General features: G+C 41.5%; 1 protein-coding gene across 1 annotated transcript in view; it reads right to left on the reverse strand.

The window, feature by feature from the left end:
* Nucleotides 1-13,332, reverse strand: part of LOC120223057 (spermatogenesis-associated protein 31E1-like) — a 31,591-nt gene extending 18,259 nt beyond the window's left edge. The window contains exons 1-4 of the mRNA XM_039221107.1: nt 13,253-13,332; nt 9,414-9,600; nt 3,109-3,280; nt 1,025-1,172 (exon numbers count right to left, since the gene is read on the reverse strand). The gene's annotated coding sequence lies outside the window, so the exon portion shown is untranslated. The remainder of the gene's footprint in view (nt 1-1,024; nt 1,173-3,108; nt 3,281-9,413; nt 9,601-13,252) is intronic.
* Nucleotides 13,333-14,523: the final 1,191 nt, after the last annotated feature.

Below are 14,523 nucleotides of genomic sequence, written 5' to 3' on the forward strand. Positions count from 1 at the left end.
TCAGACCTTAAGTGTAACATGCGTGGATAATGGAGGAATACTTGAAATGATCTCACCTTCTCCTGGTTTGGCCCTTCTCCACTCAATTTGAATATGTGGTTTATCCAAAAGTTATACTGATTTAAAGAATATTATTTTTTTCTGTAGGCTTATTGGGGAGAATCCCTTGAGAGACCTGATCACTCCCCAGGACCAGTGACTGGCACTCCCTGACCCCAGTTCCTTTCTGGCTCTTGACCAGAGACACCAGTGCCTGACCTTGTGGGCTTGTCCACTGGGCAGCTCTCAACAGGGCAGCCGGCTTCTTCCAGAGCAAGTGATCAAAAGAGGGAGGCTGCGGTGGATGCCACAATCATTTTGTCACCTAACTTTGAAAGTTATACCTCTATATTTGCTTCTGCTATGTACTATTTGCTAGAGGCAGGTGGATAGTTCTAGCCCATATTTAAGAGGTAGGAAGATGACACAGGCTGGGGATCCAAGCAGGGAGGGGTCATCAGGATCACCTTAGAGGCTGCTTCCCACAAGCACATTTTTGCAGGTTCTCTACGTTCACAACAGTCTCTCCAATTTATTCTTCATAAAATTTCTCTAGTCAGTTTTGAACATTAAACCAACACCCACTGTGACTAGCCTTAATTATTGGCACATTTTAATAGTCATCGTTTCTGATTTGGGTAATGCTGTTGAAATTTTTGATCCCTTTAAATTTAGTAACTTGTTCCCTGGTTTTCCTATAGAATTGTTTTATGTAGAATATTAAAAAATGTTGAAAGGCCAATTTTGTACTTAAATGTATACTTTTTAGATCTTAAAATCAGAGAAATCATTGTCCATTTACTTTGAGGTGATTACATGATCACTAGCAGCTTCCTTATGGTATATATTTGCTTACAGAAACTTTCTTTGAAGTCATACAGGAGCAGCTAAGGGACAGCTGTCTGGGAAGACATGTCTGTTCCTTCCTCAAACTCAATGCTACGTCGCCTGGGGAATCGCAGGTGCAGGGTCACACATCACTCACCTGAGCTCACTTGGATTCCGCTCTGATAGCAGTGAGTGCAGGGCAGAGGTGGCGCAGGTCCATTAATCCGCATGTGACCACACTCTTGCACTCGAGTGTGTCCTTGGCCTTATGAGGCCTCAGCTTCCTCTCTCAGTAGTTAGACAGTCTTAATACAATACCAAAAACACATGTGATTAGAGATAAATTTGTGTTCATAAAGATGCAAACATTTTGAACTTCAAGAAAACCACTGATAAACGAAAAACACGCCCCAGATCGGGACCCCAAAATTTCAAAACAAACGTATGATACATTACTTGTATCCAAAGTATATTTTAAAAGCTTACAGCTCAATTACAGGAACACAAAAATGCAATAAAATTTTGAATAGACATTTCATCACAGAAGATGTATATTGAATGGCCAATAAGCACATGGCACATTTTTCGGTATTATTAGCCACCAGAGACATGCAAACAAAAGCCACACTAAGACACCGTTCACAAATGTTATGGTAAAAGCGACGGTCAGTAACAAGTGCGTGAGAGGCCGTGGAGAAATGGGAATGCTCATCCACTGCTCACGGGAATTTAAAACGGTGCAGCCACTGTGGAAAACAACCTGTTACTTATTTAAAAATTAAGACATAAATTTACCATATAACCCAGCAATTACTTTCCTGAATATCCACCCAAGAGAAATGAAAATATGTGTCTGTGCAGAGACTCGCGCATGACTGTTCATGGCAGCGTGATTTGTAACGGCCAAAACGTAGAAATAATCCAAATGCCCATCCAGCTACAGCAAAGATAAACCTCAGATATATCACGCTAAGTGCCTTTTTACAAAGCCCAGATTGTGAAATTCATTTACATGAAATGCCCACAAAAGGCAAACCTGCAGAGGCAGACAGTACATTAGTGATCACTTTGGTTGGAGTGGGAATAAAGTCGGAGGCATCTTAGGTGGTGATGGAAATGTTCTAAAATTGGATTGTGGGAACAGGTGCACAACACTACACATTTATAGAAATTACTGAATTGTGCACTAAAAAAATTGGGTGACTTTATGAGATATATATAAAATACTATATATTATATGTACACTATATGTTATATAGTATTTATATAATACTATATTAGCTATGTATATACTTTGTATCTTATATTAGCTATGTGTATATGTATGCGGTAAAAAATAAAATGGTGACCTTCAGGATTGCTGTGATAAGTAGAGTTTAAGTGCTCGGTACTTCGGGGCTGGTCAATAAATTGCTGTTGTCTTAATTTCTGACTCTGCCATTATTTCAACTTAGTAACTGTTCTGCAATACTATTATCCTAAAAGACTAATGCTGCATATGTATTAAAAAAATGGAGTGCTAACCTACGCTTTTTGCCATTGTCTTGTGCCATTTAGGTAAAAAAAAGAATATGAAAATTGTATGATATTATCACCAACAGATGGAATTATGCCATGATTTGCCTACACCTTATCAATATTTGAGATTATTTTCTCTAAATTCTAATCCATGAAGTAAAAGCTAATCATTTCTGTTAGAAGTTTTCACTTCGCAGTGAAACCAAATTATTTAATAGTATTTGCATCAACTGAATCTTAGAAAGTCATTTATAATTTTAAAACTTTGGTAGTTTTCTTTTATAATGCTCTTGTGAAATATAAAAAAATATCTTTTTAGCTTATAGTCTATAATTAGAGATACAGCCAGGAAGAGAAATAAAAACTGAAATCCCAATAGCAGAATGAATTTTACAGGCTAATTAGAAACTTTGAGAGCCTCAAATTTTAATTAACACTTTCCGTTTGCAAATTAGCTATAGAAATGGTTGCATTTTGCTGCCCTTCTCTCCATAAGAAGCATATTTTAAATAGTGAATGGAGAAAACAAAGTGGGACAAAAAAACAAGAATGCAAATATTTTGTTTGCTTTATGTATTCTTGAGCTTCTCCTCCAAGCTTCATGCCTGCTTCTTTTCATCACTAACGAAAAGCCTCTGCCAAGATAGGGGTAAAGCAGTGAGAAAGCACCAGTAAAACCAAAGTTCTGAAAACAATTTTAACAAGAACAGTAATGCTAAATACCTAGAATTTTGTTTCATTGCAGAGTTACTTAGCTCCCTGTTAGACAGAGGCTAGTTGTGGTCACGTTCTTCAGATTTCAGCATAAGCCACGAGGGTGCTGGATGCCAACAAGAAAATGCCCAAGTTGATGAAAATCTTCTTTCTGATTTATTTAGATAAACCCTGGGATCATCTGTGATTTTAAGAGGCAAGAAGATACATTCTGAATATAAAAATTCAAGAAAGTTTAAGCAACAAGAAGTTACACTACTCAGTGGGAAACAATGGACAAAATTCAGGTCAGTGTGGCCCTTTTGGGGCAGGAGGGAGAGGAGAATAAACACGGGGAAGTGGTGTCCATGTCCTGCGGATCCAAGAGGTGCTCATGAAATTAGGCCAGCGGCTCGCCTCAGAGAGGAAGAGAAGCCCATGGGGCTAACGGTCACCTGTGATCCCTGTTCTCCACCCTGAGATCTATTGCAAGGAAACTTCCGAGGACCTGACTAATTGCTGTAACGTGTAACCCACCCTCTCTTCTTGGTGCTGGGACTGTCTCCCCCCTCCCCCCTGATATTTATTGTTCAATGTGTCCCATGTTCTCTGTCTGGAAGAAACTTTCCACTCCCTTCATCTGTGAATTTTCTGATAACCCCCTGCAGCCCCTTCCAACCCCGTGATCTTCATAGGAGATGCCAAGTTCTTAGCTGACACTTGACTCAATGTGGGATGATCAGATTTTTTCCTGAGGAATTTGAAATGGGGCTAAAGTGTTTCAATTCCTCACTCCCATCTGATTCATCTCTTGAACAAAAAAACATAAACTCAGCTGGCTACACTCATTGAAGGAATGAAAACACCATTCCACCCAGAGGCATAATAATAAAGCGCACTTGCAGAAGAAAGCAGAGAAAAGGGAAAAAATATTGCTTTCTTTGACTTAGGACATTAAAGTTGGATTTCTAGAATTTTTAAAAAAATTATTACCTGACATATTTCTAATACCAAGATTATAGTTGTAGTAAATGTCCATTGGGTCCCTCACCCCTCTTTCTGTAGATGGCATGTGTTCACTTCAGGTTTAAAAACAAACTGTGGAACCTCCAAAAAACTAGAAGTAGAACTACCCTACGCTCTAGCAATTGCACTATTAGGTATTTACCCAAAGGATACAAAAATACAGATTTGAAGAGGGTACATGCACCCCAATGTGTATAGCAGCATTATCAATAATAGCCAAACTATGGAAAGCCCAAGTGTCCATCGACTGATGACTGGATAAAGATGTGGTGTGTACACACACACACACACACACACACACACACACACAGAGGAATATTACTCAGCCATCAAAAAGAAGGAAATCTTGCCATTTTCAATGACACGGATGGAGCTAAAATGTATTATGCTAAGTGAAATAAGTCAATCAGAGAAAGACAAATACCATATTTTACTCATATGTGGAATTTAAGAAACAAAACAGATGAACATATGGGCAGTGGGTGGGGGGTGGGGAGAGGGAAACAAACCACAATGATAGAGAGGCTACCTTAATGATAGAGCACAAACTGAGGGTTGATGGAGGGAGGTGGGTGGCAACTGGGCCAGATGGGGGAGGGGTACTAAGGGGGGCGCTTGTTGGGACAAGCACTGGGTTTTGTATGTAAGTACTGAATCTCTGAATTCTACTCCTGAAACCAATATCACACTGTGTGTTCACTGACTTGAATTTAAAATTAAAAAAAATTATTACAGGAAAAAACAAAGAAGACAAAACAAAAAACTCTGTTGTCTTTAAATATTCAAACTGATTTCATGTTGAAGCACACACGCCTTCACACATTGAAGGACAAAGCTCTCAGAGAATGATTTTTAGACCAAGGCCACCCTTCTCAATGACAGACAACATAAAATAAAAAATCACTGGACATTAAATCTTTTCTTATCAGTTGAATGAAGTCTTGCCTTCTTCCTCTGTCAAACTGCATTTGATGTATGAATAAGAAATAACTTTTGTTCTTTATCTGCTAAGATTTCTGGAGTTTTGGTGCCATCACATAAACTCACCTCTCCTCATTGGCATAATTATGCCCATATATATTGGTATTATTGACTGGTGTACAGCCCTAAATTAAGTCAGCCACATGAGCAGAACCTTAATAAACGTTGAAAGAAATGAATTTGTTTGGGAATATTTTCCTCCTAACATTTTCAAATTATCATGGCAATGTGATGTCAACTATGTTTTCGCAAATCTCAATCATCAATTTCTTCTTCATGGAACACTCACATGGTCCTTGTTCTCTTTCACCCAGTTTAGCACCACATATTTCATGCCTTTTATTTTTCCCAGCTCTGTGTTTTATTTTTCTCTACACAGTTGGAAACTTTCATGCAAGGCCCAGTTCTCAGTATGGACTTCTGTTTCTCCTTATTTGGTTCACCGTAAGGGTCGTAAACCACTTCCGCTGACCCTGCCTGAACATTCTGTCTTTTGTTCTGCATGATCCTAGCTGACGATTCCAACTCTTTTCATTTTGAATCATTCAGAGAGTATGCGTTGCTGGGTTTCCTCCTGCAAGTGCATTCTCTTGGGAAGTAGGGTCTCTCTCCAGCCCTGGATTTGATCTTCACCTTTGTTAAGGATATTTAAGACCCATTGCATGCGACACTGCATCCTGGTTCAGTTCTCTGTAATCCTTAAAACTGTTTTTCCTTTCCACATCCTAGAGTCCACCTTCTTCCCCCTTTTCCTTAAATTTATTTTTGAGGAAGAGAGAGAGAGAGACAGAGTATGAGTGGGGAAGGGGCAGAGAAAGGGAGACACAGAATCCCAAGCAGGATCCAGGCTCTGAGCTGTCAGCACAGAGCCCGATGCGGGGCTCAAACTCAGGAACCATGAGATCGTGACCTGAGCGGAAGTTGGATGCTTAACTGATGAGTCACCCAGATGCCCCAAGAAGGGTCAGTTTAAATCATTGTGTGGATTGAGGCGCCTGGGTGGCTCAGTTGGTTAAGTGTCCGACTTCGGCTCAGGTCATGATCTCACGGTTCGTGGGTTCAGTTGGGCTCTGTGCTGACAGCTCAGAGCCTGGATTCTGTATCTCCCTCTCTCTCTCTGACCCTCCCCTGCTCACACTGTTTCTCTCTCTCTCTCAGAAATAAATAAAACATTAAAAAAATTAAAAAAAAATAAATCACTGTGTGGATAACATGACTTTAAGTTGAGCCAAATAAGGCTGAATGAGCTCACTCAGAAAATTCCAGCAGGAGAAAAAAGCCCTAATACTATCTTGTACAGGCAAACTCTGGACAAAAGCTTTGTTTGTTTATTTTTTCACTAATAGTTTGCTTGAGGCATATAATTAACTGTACAGTGGGTTGAACAGTTGAACAGAAATTCATGTTCTCCCAGAACCTCAAAATGTGACCTTATTGACAATAGGTCTTTGCAGATAGATTTAAGGTAAAGATCAAGATGAGATCCCGTTGGATTAGCACGGGCGCTAAACCAGGTGAGTCTGTCCTAATAAGAGGCAGAAAAGGACACAGAGACACCCAGGAGAATGGCGTGTGAGGACAAGGGCAGAGATTGGAGTGATGCGTCTACAGTTTGAGAAATGGGGAAGGGCGGAGAGAGAGAGAGAGAGAGAGAGAGAATCCCAAGCAGGGGACTCGGGGCTTGACCCTTCGAACTGTGAGACGGTGACCTGAGCTGAAATCAAGAGTCAGACGCTCAATGCCCTGAACCACCCAGGCGCCCCAAGGCCTGACTGTCATGAAGAGAAAGGAAAAGCATGGATGTTCAGGGCGATTGTGGTGGCGATTCAGAAAGAAGCCAGAGGCCAATGCTGAGAAAGTTTCTCATTGTGAACATTCAGTTGTTCATGAACAGAATCTTGGCAGAAATACAAATGTCAAAGGTGCTTCTGGTGAGCTCTCCGAAAGAAATGAGGAGCATGTTATCGGGAATTGGAGAAAAGGTCACCTTTGTTATAACGTGGTGGAAAACTTGCCTGAATTGTGTTCTTTTGTTCGGTGGAAAACAGAATTTACAAGTGATAGCCTTGGATATTTAGCTGAGGAGATTTTGAAGCTAAACTCCTTTCTGTGTTTAGCACAATTTTGTGAGGAAAGAGACAATTTGAGGAGGGGATTGCTTGGCAAAGAGGAACTAGCACTTAATTGTTTGGAAGATTCCAGGCCAGTCCCGATGACAAAGGATGGGAAGATGAGGCCATTCGCTATGGGGAATTGTGCTCAAGAGAGGAGGCCAAGAGGGAGGCTGGGCAAGCTTTAGCTGGAGAGATCAGGCGGGGGCCTCCCAGATCCACTCAACCGTCTCAGCAGAGGCAGGAAGAGGGATGGGGTTTTGTAGGAGAGATCTAATGTCGTGGGTCCTGGTGACGTATACCACAGCCCAACAAGGTTCTTGAGAATGCTGCCTCAGCAGAAAACTCCCAGCTTCCTCTGAAGGAACAGAGACAGGAAGGCACGAAGGGGAGGCTGTCAGACTTCTGGGACTCCATAAGCAGGAAATGGGCTTGCAGAACTATGTGGTGACAAACACGGGTTGTCCTTCAAAAACAATGAAGAACGACTCCAAAGACAGAGATAAGAACTTGAAGGCAGAGGCCGGAGAAGCAGGCTCAGGGCCAAGGGCCAATAGCACAGCCCAGTAGAGCCCCGGGGAAAGGGCGTCAAGCCTAACAGGACGTTCCCAGCTTGGAAAACTCACGGGATTTCCTCTGCTGGGTTTGGACTTGCCTGGTGACCTGTCTCTTCCTTCCAGTTGCCTCTATGGAAACAGGAATGTCTGTCCTGGGCCTGTCCCACCATTCTGTTCTGGAGGGAGATGGCTGGTTTCTAGCTTCACACGTCCGTGGATGGAAAGAAAGTTTTCCCAAGCATGGCCCCTACCCACCGTCACCGCCATGCCTCATGTAGATGATTCAGAGGTTGAGATTTGGGACTTACAGGTGATGCTGGGGTGGGTTAAGACCCGGGGGGATGTTGGGACAGGACGAAATCATTTGGCACAGGGGAGGGAGGTCAACATTTACTACCTGGCAGGAGATGTCATTCTCTACTACTCTGTTACTCAGAGTTTCACTAAATTTTTAAATTTTCCCATGGGAACTTCAGAATTGGCTTGATTAAAGGACCACACCATTCACTAAAAGAAAAAAGGAAAACCAAAAGCTGTTGGTGTTTTCATCGGGGTCACACTAAATGTATAAATGAACTTAGGAAGAGCTAATATTTTAATTACACCAAGTCTATCAACTCAAAACTAGTGTTCAAGGCAGACTTACCTGGCCAAGTTACTATCGATTTCTTTTCCCCTCTACCCATATTCCTTGAAATGCCTCTCTGTGTATATGACAAATCTATTTCTTTGTCATCTCAGTTCTATGTATTTAAAAGATACAATGTAGAATTAGTGATTCTGATCACAAGCTGTCTACAGTTTCATAATGGACATAAGATGTCTGCATTTATAATTCAAATTTGGGAGATAAAGTAGTAAGAATCCAACAAAACCAGAAAAGCTTCTTCAGGATCTCAAGAGCCTGGAAGCAAAGGTTAAAGGTCTCCATTTCCCTTTCCTATTTACTGGACTATTTATTAGATGAATGTACAAATGGGCGGTGCAAAGTGGGAAGGGTATGGACTTTGAACGGGCAGACCTGAATTCATCGCCTGTGAGCAGGGCTCTGGTAAGGGAACTTGCCTTGAATTCTGGAACCAGCTTTCTTGCCTGCCCAGTGGAAATACTCCTATCTTCTTTTTAGAGCTCTTACAGAGATGAAAAGAAAACTCTTCGTAAAATATCTATTAAATAATGCATGCCCTTTAAATTGTACTGTCTCTTCTGATACACTTTGGGTCTAACGTTCAGTGAGTCCCTCACAATGGACACAGTCCACGAAGGAAATACATTTATTCAAATGTACTTTGAGAACTATAAGTCTTTTTTTTAAAAAAAAATATTCATCTAGAGATATAGAGGAAGAGAGAAAGAGGGCGTGCAAACAGGGGAGAGGCAAAGAGAGACGGGGAGACAGAATTGCAAGCAGGCTCCACACTGTCAGCACAGAGTCGGTGGTGGGGCTTGATCTTATGAACCCATGAACTGTGAGGTCACTTGAGCTGAAATCAAGAGTGGGATGCATAACGGACTGAGCCGCCCAGGTGCCCTGAGAACGGTCTTAACGCGTGTCATGTTTGTTACAGATGGAAATTGTATGTCCTTCTTTAAAGTTACTAAATATCAAACAATAGGCATCATTACTAAAAATCAAATAAATAGAACAAAATAGACTTACCTTGTATCAAACAGAAGTTTTCCTCATGGAGGTTTTGTACATTACTTCAAAACATTCTTGTCGTATCTTTTGATTTTTTTTTATTGACCTTGTTATGTAAATGAGGTAGTTTCTTTCCCATTTCTTCTCAATGGTTGTTGATTAAAGATGTATCTTTTTATAGTGCAATTCAGTCTAGAATAGAATTCTGCAAACCAGGCGAAAGTGACACAGTTATAAATGCAGATTTTCTTCTGCAACTCGGCTAAGTTAATGTGGACTATTAATCCATAGCTTCTTATCACAAGTTCATGAAGGGTGTGGATGTCTAGAATATAATTATGCCGCAGCTCTGTTGATAATTGTAAAACTATTGATCTCCCTTCATTCATCTTATTTTATCTCCTTAAATTTTTATGGATTTAACCATAAACCCATAGTTCTCCAAAAGATAAGTTATTGCTGACAGTGTCAGGGTTGTGTAGTAACTGTATAATGAATTGTTCCTAAGAATCACAAAATTCTTGAGACTTGATTTGTTAAAGTGACAGATGGAAAGAACATCTCTTTTAAGCATTAGTTGCTGGTGGGAAAAGCAAGATTAAAACTGTAATATCCATTGTGTGTGAAGGGTTGGTTTTTTTTTTAACAGCTTTATTGAGATAAGATTGCACATACCGGGGCGCCTGGGTGGCTTAGTTGGTTAAGTGTCCGACTTTCGCTTAGGTCATGATCTCACGGTTCGTGGGTTCGAGCCCCGCGTCGGGCTCCGTGCTGACTGCCAGCTCAGAGCCTGGAGCCTATCTCAGAGCCTGTATCTCCCTCTCTCTCTGACCCTCCCCTGCTCACGCTGTCTCTCTCTCTCTTTCTCTCCTAGAAATAAATAAAAATAAAAAAATAAAATGTTTAAAAAAAAAGATTGCACATACCATAAAATTCACCCATTTAAAGTGTACAGTGTTCTTCAAGTAGAGTAACAGGGCGAAAAACCATCATGACAATCTAATTGTAGAACATTTTCAGTACCCTCCCAAGGAAATTGACACTCACTATCAGATACTCCGTATCTTCCATACTGCACCCCACCCTGTGCTTACTATAACTAGTAATGTTACTAAAACACTTCCTGCCTCTAGACATTTTGCCTCTTCTTGAAATGTAATATAACTGGAATCATAGCATATCTGGTCTTTTGTGACTGGATTCTTCTACTTAGTGTAGTATTTTCAAGGGTTCATCCATGTTTTAGGACATAACAGTACTTCTTACACTGAGTATTTAATTGTTTGGTATCCCATATTTCCTGTATCCCTTCATCAGTTGATGGACATTTGATTGTTTCCACTTTTTGGTTCTTATAAATAATGCTGAATATTCACATGCAAATTTTTCTGCGGACCTCTGTTCTCACTTCTCTTGGGGTTATATTTACCAGTGGGATTGCTGGATCCTATGATAACTCTGTGTTTAACATTTTGAGGAACTGCCGAACTGTTTTCTAAATGTCTTTATTTTGGAGAGAGAGAGAGAGAGGTGGAGAGAGAGGGGGACAGAGGATCTGAAATGGGGTCTGTGCTGACAGAGCCCAATTCGGGGCTCCAACTCACGAACCATGAGATCATGACCTGAGCCCAAGTTGGGGTGCTTAACCGACTGAGTCCCCCAGGTGCCCCTGCCAAACTGTTTTCTAAGGCAGATGCATCATTTTATATTCCCATCTGCAATGTATGAGAGTCTCCATTTCTTCACATCCTCACCCACACCTGCTTTTGGTTGTCTTTTTATTTTAGCTATCCTAGAGTGTCTAAAGAGTATCTTCTTATGGTTTTGGTTTGCATTTCCCTAATGACTAATGATTTTAAGCATTTTTTTGGTGCTAGTTACCACTTGTATATTTTCTTTGGAGAAATTTCTATACAAGTCCTCTGCCCATTTTCCCTACTGGATTAGTTATCTTATTGACTGGTATGAGATCTTTATATATTCTGGATATAGTGCTCTGTAAATATTTTCTCCCATTCCGTGGTTTGTTTCTATTTTTTTATAGTACTAATTATTTGGTACATAGAAGCACAAGGTTTTTAATTTTGATGAAGTCCAATTGATCCATTTTTTCAATTTTTTTCTGTGTGCCTTATCTAAGAAGTCATTGCCTTCCCCAATCATGAAGATACATTTTTATGCTTTCTTCTAAGATAAAGACGCTGCACTGAATGTGTCCTACTGCATCCGAGACGCACCGCACTGAGTGTCCTTGAATGCAAGCTGACCTGGTGCAGGGAGCTTCCGGGAGGAGGGAGCCAGCCCTGGGATGGGGGCGGGGGGGGGGGCTGCAACAGCGGAGAGGAAAGCCTCTCAGGGGCAGGAGCGGTTAGGCAAGGGTGAAGAAGCAGGTAGGGAAGAAGGACACCACGCCACGGGGCCAGGGTCAGAACCGCTGGGGGTCACGGCCTCAGTTTTTACGAAGGAGGAATGTTAAGACTATGCCTGCAGACTCGGCATTTGTTGTGCAGTCCGGAAATCCCCTAACTAGAGTAATGTGCTGTGACCCACCTCCCGCTGTCCCTTCAATAGACAACTGAGGCAGAGGCATCAGCAAGTTCCCGTCGGTGGCAGGAAGTGCCCACCTGAGGGAAACAGAGGGGGGAACCTGGAGGGCACGGGTGCGGTGGCCCCGCCCACGTCACCACTCACTGTGGGTACACAGCCAGGCATCCTCGCTGTGCTCCAGGAGCCGGACCTTGCCCGAGACACTCAGCAGGGCAGGGTGGGGGCAGATGGTCCCCGTGGCCCCCTTATTTCCTCCAGCCAACAGAGGGGCCCACCTGAGCCAAACCAAATCACCGTTCCCACTTCCCGAATGCTGTCACGTTCAGACTTTGGTGTTGCTTGTTACAAATATGTCCAATGTAGAAAGTTATGCTAAAATGGTAAAGAAATGAAACCCTTTGGAAGTAAGCATACTGAAGCCTGAACTCCTTATGGGAGTTGGGGTTTTGAAGAACGTGTATGTCTGCCTAAATCATTCTGTATTTCCCAAATATTTTCTAATAACCATGAATTACTTTTATAATTAGAAAAAAAATTTTTAACTAAATAGACAAGGAAATTCTACATTATTTCAGATTTCTTGATTTTGTAGCAAAAAGAGAAACTGCCAAGGAGCGCCTGGGTGGCTCAGTCCTTGAACATCTGATTCTTGATTTCAGCTGGGGTCATGATCCCAGGGCTGTGGGATGGAGCCCCGCCTGCTTGAGATTCTCTCTCTCCCCTTAGGCCCTTCTCCCCCATTCACACTCTCTCTAAAAAGGGAGAGAGAGAGAGAGAGAGAGACTGCTGGGAGTTCCCACATTTGCCACGTTTCAGTCAATGGTCCCAGACTCTACAGTGTCCGAGAGGCCAGCATTAGTGTACTGCACAACTGAAACCTGAATCCAAATCTTTGGATCCCGTTTGATAGGCTTTCCATTAACAGTGTTTGTATCTTGACCTGAATATGCTTTATTTACTGGTGGGAATAGGCTGATTAGAAGTACTGGTGGGTGGTCTGGGTGGCTCAGTCCATTAAGCTTCCAACTTTGGCTCAGGTTACAATCTAAGGTTGGTAAGTTTGAGCCCCACATCGCTCTTCTGTGAGCACAGAGTCTGCTTTAGATCCTCTGTGCCCTTCTCTCTCTGTCCTTTCCCTGCTTGTACTCTCTCTCTTTCTCAAAAATAAACATTAAAAAAAAAAGTACAGGTGGTGGGGCTTCCCTGTTACCCGCGACCTGCAGGTACCTGCGGCCACAGGCGTTTCTGGGCCAGGAACAAGGGACAGGTGCTGGTGTTATATGTAGACGATAAAGGTGGAAGGGCACTACCTCGTATTGATCGCCCTGCGAGCCCACCTCGCAGTCTGAAACCTCCTTCACGTTTTCTGCGGCTGAAACACGACTCCGTTCATCAGTGCCCTGCCGCTTCCTCAATTTCCTCCAACCGGGGGAAGGTTCCAGCGCCTCACACGCGGGGCTCCCACCTGCTGCGGTTTTAAATAATGAACACACAAAAGATTTCATTTTCCCATTTGCTGAGGATTTTATGGGGTTTCTTACAGTAAATATAAAGACATATTTTTTCTATACTTCATAGCATAAAAAATATGTTAGTATCGAGTAGACAACTAGATATTGGTATCATTGATCCCACTTCCTGTTATTTATGATATTTGCTTTTAACTGAGCAGTTCATCAATCGATGTATACAGTACATCAAATAGATAAACTGTTTTGGGCTTATGTTCTCTAGTGGGTTAATAGAGATAACTGGAGATGTGAGCAGCTCATATCATACTTTTAATATCCTATTATTTTCTGACACAGATAATCCAATTTCTGATTCTTTAACTAATTTAGAGAATTTTTTATGTTATTTCCAAAATGCATTAATAAAGGACTGCTAATCACTTTTTCCATTAACTGTAAACTCCATTAATTGGGGCTTCAGAATCGTGTGGTATGAACCGAGGTTCTATAAAAAGCATTTAATAAATATTTGTTGTATGAATATATAAGCTGATTAATGATGGTGAGGCATGATAGTGCTGAATAGTCAACTTTTCAAAAGTTTTATTGCCATTAATTAAAAATTTTTTTCTTTACATTTCAGTGTGCATTTTGTCTGTTTTTCATGTATAGCTGTGTATGTGTGTATAACTTGCTATACTAGACATTTAATTTTTCCACTGTTATCCACCATGCACTGAACCTACTCACTCGAGTAAAAGAATACAAACAGAAAGTGCAACACATTTGGGAGCTATTTTCACATTTTAAAATTTCTATATATTTCTTTTTTTAAAGTTTATTTATTTATTTTGAGAGAGGGAGAGGGAGAGAGAGAGTGCAAGCAGGGCAGCAGCAGAGAGTGAGGGAGACAGAGAATCCCAACCAGGCTCCATGGAGCCCAATGGGGGGGCTCACATCCACTAACTGTGAGACCATGACCTGAGCCAAAATCAAGAGTTGGACGCTCAACTGACTGAGCCACCCAGGCGCCCCAATTTCTATGTATTTCTCATAAAATGAAAGAAACTATGCTTTTGTTGTTCACAAGTTATAAGAAATGTAGTAAGAATATATGTATAAAACTAGAA

The sequence above is a fragment of the Hyaena hyaena genome, unplaced genomic scaffold (genome assembly GCF_003009895.1).
Source record: "Hyaena hyaena isolate Hyena2069 unplaced genomic scaffold, ASM300989v1 scaffold_943, whole genome shotgun sequence".
NCBI lineage: Eukaryota > Metazoa > Chordata > Mammalia > Carnivora > Hyaenidae > Hyaena > Hyaena hyaena.